Below are 9,476 nucleotides of genomic sequence, written 5' to 3' on the forward strand. Positions count from 1 at the left end.
ACTCTACTTAGGACTCTTGCCATAAAGTCCTCAGTAAATATTAAATCTTTACATCTTAATTTTGAAACTATGTATATCTCTATATCTATATATTCAAGGTATCAGCATGTGTTCCTGCATCAGTTTCCTGAAGGTGTTGAGCTTTATTCTCTTCATGCTGGTCTCAATGAGGCATATAAGCAGGACTTGAGGACCCGTTTAAAAATAAAATCTTGGGTTAGATGAATTTCAAAGCCTTAATGTAGATGCACTTGACTAAGTGGTGAACGGGGTTGACCTTGGACTTTTGAATCAGTGTCTGACAGGTTTTGTTTTGAGTTGTTACTAACACAATCATGTGTTAAACACACATCCTGAGCAGTACACACACTTTTAAGTGCATTACTCTAATTCTTTCTGTTCTTTGAACTAAGTATAGTATCCATTTGTAGTACTTATAAGTGGGTGGTATGAACCTACAAGATTTTGTTACTGGCTCTGAAACTCTTTATCTTCCTAACTAGAATTTGATACCACTACACTTAAATGTTTTGCATAAGGACCTCAAAACTTGAATACAAACTCAACTCTTAAGCTGATAGCCTTGAAGATGTCAGTGTGCTCCATATGGGATTGCCATTTCAATTGTTGGACAGGATCACTGGAAACCAAGATGGTAGAGCTCAGGAAAAGTGGCAGTTGATCTTTTCCCTGATTTCTGACTCATAACATATGATGGGGGGGGGGAGTTGGCAGATAGTTCTGTCTAGTAACAGCAATGGCAATCCTTGATCTATAGTGGCCTTTCAGGACTGTCACAAGTAACATGTCACACAGCCAAGGGTTAGTCCTGCAGTTCCAGGACCACAGTATAGGAGAAAGCTTTATACAATTACTGATGTGAATTTCTCTAGAAGTGTATATTTTTGTGTCCAGTTGTATTATTTAAATGTTCCTTTGTATAAAATGTGTATAAAGTATTGTACAGTTCAAAATGTTTTCATCTTGTGCTGTGGTTATTGTTTAAGCTTTTTTAACTTTCACCATGGTTGAGTAAAAACTGGCCAATATGTAAATACATTGTTAATAAAGTTGAATATTTTAGTGATTTTTCACAATTATTTACAACAATGCTGTATAGGAGCATTTTTATAGGTATGCATTTATAGCTTTCTTTGTACTAATTCAGTTTTTACTTGTTCCTGATACTTGTATGTTCCACATTTCTAATTGGGTCAAGTAAAAATAGACACTTGTACTAACCAGTACAGTTGGGCGGAATTCCTCATGGTTTAAGGGTTTATATACTATGACATTCTGAAGCAGAAAATAACAGTTGTATAAGGAATTCTGTTACATATTTACACACATTCATCCACTGTAACAAGTGTTAATAAATGTATTGAATAAGTCTTTTATTTAACTGTCTTTCAGCCATACCTAGTACTCAAGACAGTTCACAATCCAATTCTAGAAATGTTCAATGTCTGAAAGAAATCATTTTCCAACCTTGACCAGCCTGTTTGTGAGGGACTCTAAACAGCTGTGATCACTTTCAACGGTATTCTTTAGGTAGAGGTGGCAATAGTAAAATCCCTTTATGTTGCAGCCGGTCATGCTTCAGATAAGGGCTCTGAGAAAGGCCTCTTGTTTAGCTCAAGTGCCAGGTCAGGCAGTAAGAAGGAGATTATCCTTTCACACTTGTATTAGGCTTGGAAACTAAATGAAAGCTGGTATAGATATAACTGGCTTACCAAGATCACTGCAATGTGTACTGTCCCCAAAACAGTCCCATATACAGTAGAAGTCTGGATGTCTATGACATGGTTACTGTTCCAAGTTTTCCCCCCCCAGGAGCAGGCCAAGCTAGTGAACAAGCCTTATTTTCAGGCAGCTTCTGCCATTTGCTTGTCAAAAGATAATGTGGAACCTAGAAGTACCCCCAAGCTGCGTACCTGATTTTTATGTAGAGTGGAACCCACCCCAATCCTAGATTACTTTTTGTCCCTAGCCCCAGAACTTTTATTTTTAGATGAAGTTATTAATCTAGTCTTTTGCCAAATCCAGGCATCGTTTTAGCACTGATTTTACTGGGCAACAGATAATATTATCCCATTGATCAGTGAAAGATTACTCCAAATTTCCAGCTAAATCTCCCAGTCATTTTATATAGAAGCTAAAACACCCTGGGAATAAAATTTATTCCCCTGAGGGAGCTAGAAGGAATTCTTATGTGTAAGGATGTGTCACTGATGACCAAGATCAAGAAAATTCATGCCATAGTATTCCCCATTGTTTGGGTGTGAAAGTTGGATAATGAAGAAAGCTGACAGGAAGAAAGTTGATTCATTTGAAATGTGTTGGAGGATAGCTTTAAAGATACCTTGGACTGCCAAAAAGATAAATAAGTGGGTTCTAAACCAAACCAAACCTGAACTCTCCTTAGAAGCTAAAATGAGTCTGTTGTATTTTGGTCATGTTCTGAAAAGACAATGCTAGGAAAAGAGGATGACCTAACATGAGATGGAGGAACGCAGTTAAGGAAGCCACAGTCTTTTTCAGTTTGGAAGACCTGAACAAGGCTGTATTATAGAGTGAGGTCATTAATTCATAGTTGGAAGTGACTTGACTGCACATAACACACAATAGTCCCAAAGTATTGTGTTCATTTCCTCCTGGAAGGTAGGTACCAGAAGCTCTTGAAGTACAGAGCCTCCCAGATCCATCCCTGCTAGACAGTCAAGAACATTACCATGATCAATGATATCAAAGGCCAATGAGAGGTCAAGGAGGGCCTGTGTACAGGGACACACACTCCTTGTTGGTCAACTGGCAGAGAGCATCTTATGAGAAAACGTGATTTCTATGATATAACCCAGCCTGATTGGAAATAATTTAGATATCATTTCATCCAGGGGCACCTTGGGTAATTCAGCTACCACATTCACCATTCCCCCGCCCCCTCAAGTGATGTATATTATTCTAGCAACAGTTCAATGTAATACACCCAATACTGTGTAAATTAAAAACAGTGCTACCCTATGCAGCAAGCAGAGGTACACTCATTCAACCTTACGCTACATTTTTGGTTCCCTGAACTAGAAAAACCGGTTGCTTACCTGTAATTGATGATCTTCGAGTGGTCATCTGTGCAGTACCACACATGGGTTGGGTGCCTGCGCACGACCTTAATCCGAGAATATTCCAGAGCTTGCCTCAGGATCCTTTTTGGCGGCCTCTCTTCCCGCACTGGGGAGCAGGCACGGACTGCGCATGCCTGGAGTGGGGGAGAGAGCCACCTCCCACTCAGTTCCTTCAACCGCTATCGGTAAGTCCCATCAACAAAGGTAAGTGATCAGGAGATGACAGCAGTGGGGAAGACTAGGTCGGATTGTGGTACTGCACAGATGACCACTCGAAGATCATCAGTTACAGGTAAGCAACCTGTTATCTTCGTCGTGGTCTCTGTGCAGTCCCACACATGGGTGATTAACGAGCTGAACCAGATAAAGGAGGGAACTGGCAGCTGAAAAACATAAGAAATAGGTTAGGACATAGCATAATTGTTTCAATGTACAGGTCCTACCTGTAGAAGTAGAAGAATCAGTTGAAGAGAGACTTTAGCACCACTTGGCCAAAAGCAGCATCCCGTTGAGCTCAAATGTCCAGTGCATAGTGGGTCACGAAGGTTGAAGTGGAGGACCACATGGCAGCAGCACAGACATCTAACGGGACACCAGCCAGGAAAGCAGTTGAAGTCGAGACTGCCCTTGTGGAATTAGCGGTGGCAGAGGTAGGTATGGGTTGGCGCGCTAAGTCATAGCAAAGGGCTATGGTTGAGGTCACCCACTTCGATCATCGCTGAGAAGAGATGGCCTCGCCCTTGCATAGGGAGGCATATGCAACAAAAAGCCTTTGAGACTTTCTAAAGTGTTCCGTGTGGTGGGGATAAAAGGAGAGAGCTCTCCAGACATCGAGGCAGTGTAAGGTTCTTTGCGGAGCGTCAGCCAGGTTTGGAAAGAAAGTGGGTAGGACAGAAAACTGAGACAGGTGAAAAACAGAAACCACTTTAGGGAGAAAGGATGGGTCTGGTCTGAGAACAACTTTCTCGTGAAAAATAGTGTATGGAGGATCTGCACAGAATGCAGCAAGTTCTAGAAACCGGCGAGCCGTCATGACAACAATAAGGAATGCTGTTTTCCAGGACAGAAGCTGAAGGTCTATCAAAGCCATGGGCTCAAATGGCTTAGACATCAGGTGAGAGGACTAGAGACAGGCTCCAGGATGGCACCATCAGTTTCCGAGGCAGACCAAGGTAGAGGAGACCCTTGAGAAAGGACTTCATGAGGCGGTTAGAGAACACCGTAGATCCCTGAATTGAAGGGTAATGTGTGGAGATAGCCATAAAATGCACTTTCAGGGAAGAGTATGCTAGACCAGATTCCTTTAAGGATATGATATAAGATAAAATATGTGACAAGGAGGCATGGGTTGGATCGAAGGAATGGTGTAAGGCATAGGTTTGAAAGCGCTTCCACTTCAATAGATAAGTGTTGCGGGTGGATGGTTTCCGGGCATTAAGCAACACTTCCCAAACCGCTGGTGGGAAGTCTACTGGGAGATCTTCCAAGCCGTGAGTTTGAAAAACCCTGGATTGGGGTGGAGGATTTGGCCCCGATCTTGAGAGAGGAGATCCAACACACGAGGGAGGTGAAGAAACCGTCCTCTGAACAACTGCAGGAGGTGATGGAACCATAGCTGGCATGGCCACCAAGGAGTGATGAGGATGCATGTGGTGGCATCCGCTACAATTTTCTGGAGAACTCTGGAGATGAGAGAGAATGGAGGGAAAAAACAGAACAGGGTCCCAGTCCAGCTATGGAGAAAGGCACCCCCGAGGGATCTAGCGGACGGGGGACCTTAAGCAAAAAAAAGAGGGCATCGAGCGTTCTCTGGAGTCACAAAGCCGTCTATAGTTGGGTGACTAAACTCGAGGAAAACACGATGAAGATATCGAGGGTGGAGAGACCACTCGTTGTCATGAGGAGCCGAATGACTCAGACGATCGGTGTCGATATTCTGAACACTGGGAATGTGTATATCCGATATGGAGATTGAATGTCAAAGACACCAATTCCAGAGTTGCACAACAAAGGCGAGCAGAGGTGGTGCCGCCCTGCTTCTTTATGTAGAGGATAGTGGCAATGTTGTCTGAGGCGACTTGAACCACCTTGCTGGTCAGCAGAGGAAGGAACAAAATCAAGGCTAGATTAACAGCACGGAGCTCCAAGGCATTGAAATGAAGAGTCCTCTCTCTCTCCCTCTCTCTCTCCCCCCTCTCTCTCTCTCGCACGGAGTCTAGGTTCCTCTGGCAGAGTCCCGCATTGGGCTCCCCAACCCCAAAGGGAGTCGTCTGTCGATAGGCAGATCTCTGGAGGTCAATGTCGAAAAGGCATGCCGGAGAGGAGACTCTGCAGAAGAGACCACCAGGTCAAACTGTTGAGCACCTGTGGCGGAATCGAAAGGATTGTGGTCCAGTGACTCCCTTGAGGATCAAACTTGTGGATGAACCAGAGCTGGAGCGTGTGCATCCATAATCTGGCATGAGGGACCACAAACACTGTGGATGCAAAGGAACCGAGGAGCCTCATAATTGAGCAAGCCAACTGTCGGGAGCAACGCTGAAAAGTCGAGACTAGAGACACGACGTCCTTGGCCCCCGATTCTGAGAGGAAGGCCATCTCAGTCGTGGTATCAAGACAGGCTCCGAAAAATTGCAAGGTTTGAGCACGTTGAAGGGCAGACTTCATGGGATTGATGCAGAGTCCCAAAGACCGTAGGAGGGCCAGTGTGGAATGAACGTCCATGAGAAGTTGAGATCGTGTGGAGGCGACAAGAAGCCAGTTGTCAATGTACGGGTAAAGGGCAATCCCCTTCGGTTGAGATCACAAAGGTCCATGATAGCCTGCAAACCACCATCCCTTTAGGGGACTAGGAAATACTTGGAGTAGAAGCTGAGAGTTTGTTGCACCTCCAGAATGACCTTGATGGCCCCCTTGTCGAGGAGCGATGGATTCGGGGGCGTGATGACGAAGTGAGGGAGGGTTGGGGGCAAAATGAACTCTATGGCATACCCAACCCGTACGATGGTAAGGACCCAAGTGTCAGTAGTAATGTCTTCCCAGGTTGGAAGGAAGAGTCTGGTCCTAACAGGAGAGGTGAAAGAAAGTGGTGGTGGCAGGCAATCCAGGTGGTTAAATGGACTGCTTGGGTTGTTAGGACTTCTTGGACGCTTGGGACCTTGGCTTTTGAGGAGGTGAACAAGCATCATAGGGTCATCGCCTCCATTGTGTGGCGGCAGCAGGAGAAAGCTGACGTATATTATAGTAGGGTTTCCATTGTCGGTATCGAGAGCATGGCGTGGAAGTAGAGACTCCTAAATTCCTAGCGTTCTTTCTACTATCATCGACAGCCTTCAGAGTCTCATCTGTGGTGGAGTGAAAGAGACCCTCACCATCAAAGGGCAAGTCTTCGATCTTAACCTTGACATCGGTTTGAAGAGATGTATTTCTAAGCCAGGCATGGTGCTCAAGTGGTTAAGACGCTGAACTGCAGGCTGTGGAAGGTCAGTAGTTCAGCGGTTCAAGACCCGGGTGCCGCAAGACAGGGTGAGCTCCTGTCTCTAGTTCCAGCTCCTGCCAACCTAGCAGTTCGAAAGCAAGAAATTGCAAGTAGATAAATAGGTACCACTTCAGTGGGAAGGTAACAGCGTTCCGTGCGCCTTGGTGTTTAGTCATGCCGGCCACATGACCACGGAAACGTCTTCGGACAGCGCTGGCTCTTCGGCTTTGTACCGGAGATGAGCACCGCAACCCTAGAGTCGGATTCGACTGGCTTTCGAGCAAGGGAACCTTTACCTTTACCTTTTATGGTGCTGAAGAGCAATGGAAGATGTAAGGACCTTGGAGGAACAAGTAACGGCATGCCATACCGAGTTGATTTGTTGTTTTGAAATCGAGCAAGTCTCAGAAAGAGCAACAGATAGAGTGGGCCTATACTCATCTGGGACGGAATCAAGAACTGGATGAACAGCTGTAGCCACATTGAAAGTGTAAGCGAAAAGGTAATGTTCATGGCAGCCATGAAGTAGATTTTCTTCGCATTGGAATCAATCTTACGGCCCTCACGATCAGGAGGAATGGATTGTCTCGTCTGTTTAGACTTTGAGGAGGAATGAATTATCATGGAATTCGGTGAAGGATGACTAAAAAGGAATTTCCCTGAGGACTCTTGGATTTTATAAATGGTGTCGTATCACTTTGATATTGGAGGTACGGAAGTGGGATGGTCCCATGGCTCTTTGAGCATTGAAAGGTGTACAGGCAGCAAAGATAGAATTGTCGACGATGGCAAGTCTGCCTGGACCAGCTTATGGACGACATTGGTTACTTCGGGGGTATCGGTAGAACCCTGCACTTGGAGTGCTGTGGCCATCCTAGTGACAAGCTCCAAATAAGTCTTGGGCCCTTCAGTTGGTGAAAGGAAACCAGAATGGCGACCGTCGTCCTCAACAAGAATCACATCAGGTTCAAGATCACCCGAAACGGAGAGGTCAGACACCGAGTTCGGAGTTGAGTGATTGAATATGAGACACATCCAGAGTTGTCTGGGTATCAGTGGGCAGATGGTACTGAGCAGTGTTCCCTCTAAGCTGAGTTAGTGTGAGCTAGCTCACAGTTTTTTAGCCTCTGGCTGACATTTTTGTCTGAGCTCAGGAAGGATGGCCCCACAGCAATCTGATTTATGCAGCAGCCAAATGGCTCGCTCACAACTTCAATGCCAGCAGCTCACAAAGTAGACTTTTTGCTCACAGGACTCCACAGCTTAGAGGGAGCCTTGGTACTGAGGTTCTGATGGAGAACGCTTTGGGGCATCTGCTGACGTCAACACATCTGGAGGCTGGTCAGACTCCAGGGGATGGATTGAGGTGACAGAGCGTGAGTGTCGAGTGCGATACAAGATGGGGTGGTGACAAAGGAGGTCAGTGTCCCGCGATGGCATATAGTGGTACCGACAAGGAGTGGAGGACGTGGAGTAGGAGCGCGGGCAATACGATCTACGATGTGTGATATCTGGGGACCAGGATCTGTAATCAGACCGAGACTGTGATCAGGAAAGCGATCTGTGGTAGTCATATGCCCTGTGATCATAACGTGATCGAGGACAATGGGATCGACTTCTCATAAAGTGCTCCCTGTCATCCAGTATGTGGATAGGCAGCTGGGAGCCTATAGGAGCTGGGAGATGTAGAGCAACGGGCAACAGCCCTTGGAGAACCATGGGTGAAAAGAAGACTTCCGTGGTGGTGATGACCAAGCGGAATGCAATCCATCGGAGAGGATAAAGCTGGTGGCAAAGTCAAAGACTGGTGCTTAGACTTCTGAGCAGAGGTTGCCGTAGAGGCCACCTTAGGCATCAACGTCGAGAGACCGGAGGTGATTACGGGATCGAGTTTCGGAGCTGAAGTCGATTTTGACGACTTCAGTATCGGCGTCGAAGAGGGTTTATCATCCCGCTTTTTAACATTAAAATGAGAGCCAGTTTAGTGTAGTGGTTAAGTGCGCGGACTCTAATCTGGGAGAACCGGGTTTGATTCCCCACTCCTCCACTTGCACATGGCTGGATGACCTTGGGCAAGCCGTAGTTCTGATAAGAGCTGTTCTTGAAAAAGAGCAGTTTCTGTCAAGAGCTCTCTCAGCCCCACCTACCTCACAGGGTGTCTGTTGTGGGGAGGGGAAGGGAAAGGAGTTTGTAAACTGCTCTGAGACACCTTTGGGTAGTGAAGGGCGGGGTATAAATCCAATCTCTTCTTTTAGGTTTCTGTTTTGAAGATTTAGCATTCTTGGAGAGAGAAGGCAGCTTCTAGGGGGCAGAAGACGCATGAGATGCTGTTGAAGACATTGTAGGGCACAATGCAGCTTCCAAAAGAACTGTACGAAGGCGGGCCGCCCTATTCCTATGGGCCTGTCTAATGAACTTGGCACAATGTGGGCACAAGTCCACCTGATGAAACTCCCCCAAACAAATTAAACAAAGGTCGTGGCCGTCGTTAGATGGGAGTTTAGCAGGACAATGGCGACACGACTTTAAAAATAGGGTGCGGCCCATGCAAACACCTTCCCGACCAAGGGGGGGGGAGCAAAAGAACGAAAGTGAAGAAAAATAGTAAAGCAAACTTTTTTTTGTTTGTTTACTTTAGAGGAAAAACAAAGGAAAGGAGCAAAGACGAGAAGAAGTTAACGAAGAAAGGAGAAAAAACCTCAGCTGAGCCGATTTGAAGAGCAATCGCTGCAACGTGTGCACACGAAGGCGGTTGAAGAACTGAGTGGGAGGCGGCTCTCTCCCCCGCTCCAGGCATGCACAGTCCATGCCTGCTCCCCAGGGTGGGAAGAGAACCTGCCAAAAAGGCTCCTGAGGCAAGCTCTGGAATATTCTCC

This window comes from Gekko japonicus, unplaced genomic scaffold (assembly GCF_001447785.1).
Source record: "Gekko japonicus isolate JY-2015 unplaced genomic scaffold, Gekko_japonicus_V1.1 scaffold70, whole genome shotgun sequence".
In the NCBI taxonomy this organism is placed as follows: domain Eukaryota; kingdom Metazoa; phylum Chordata; class Lepidosauria; order Squamata; family Gekkonidae; genus Gekko; species Gekko japonicus.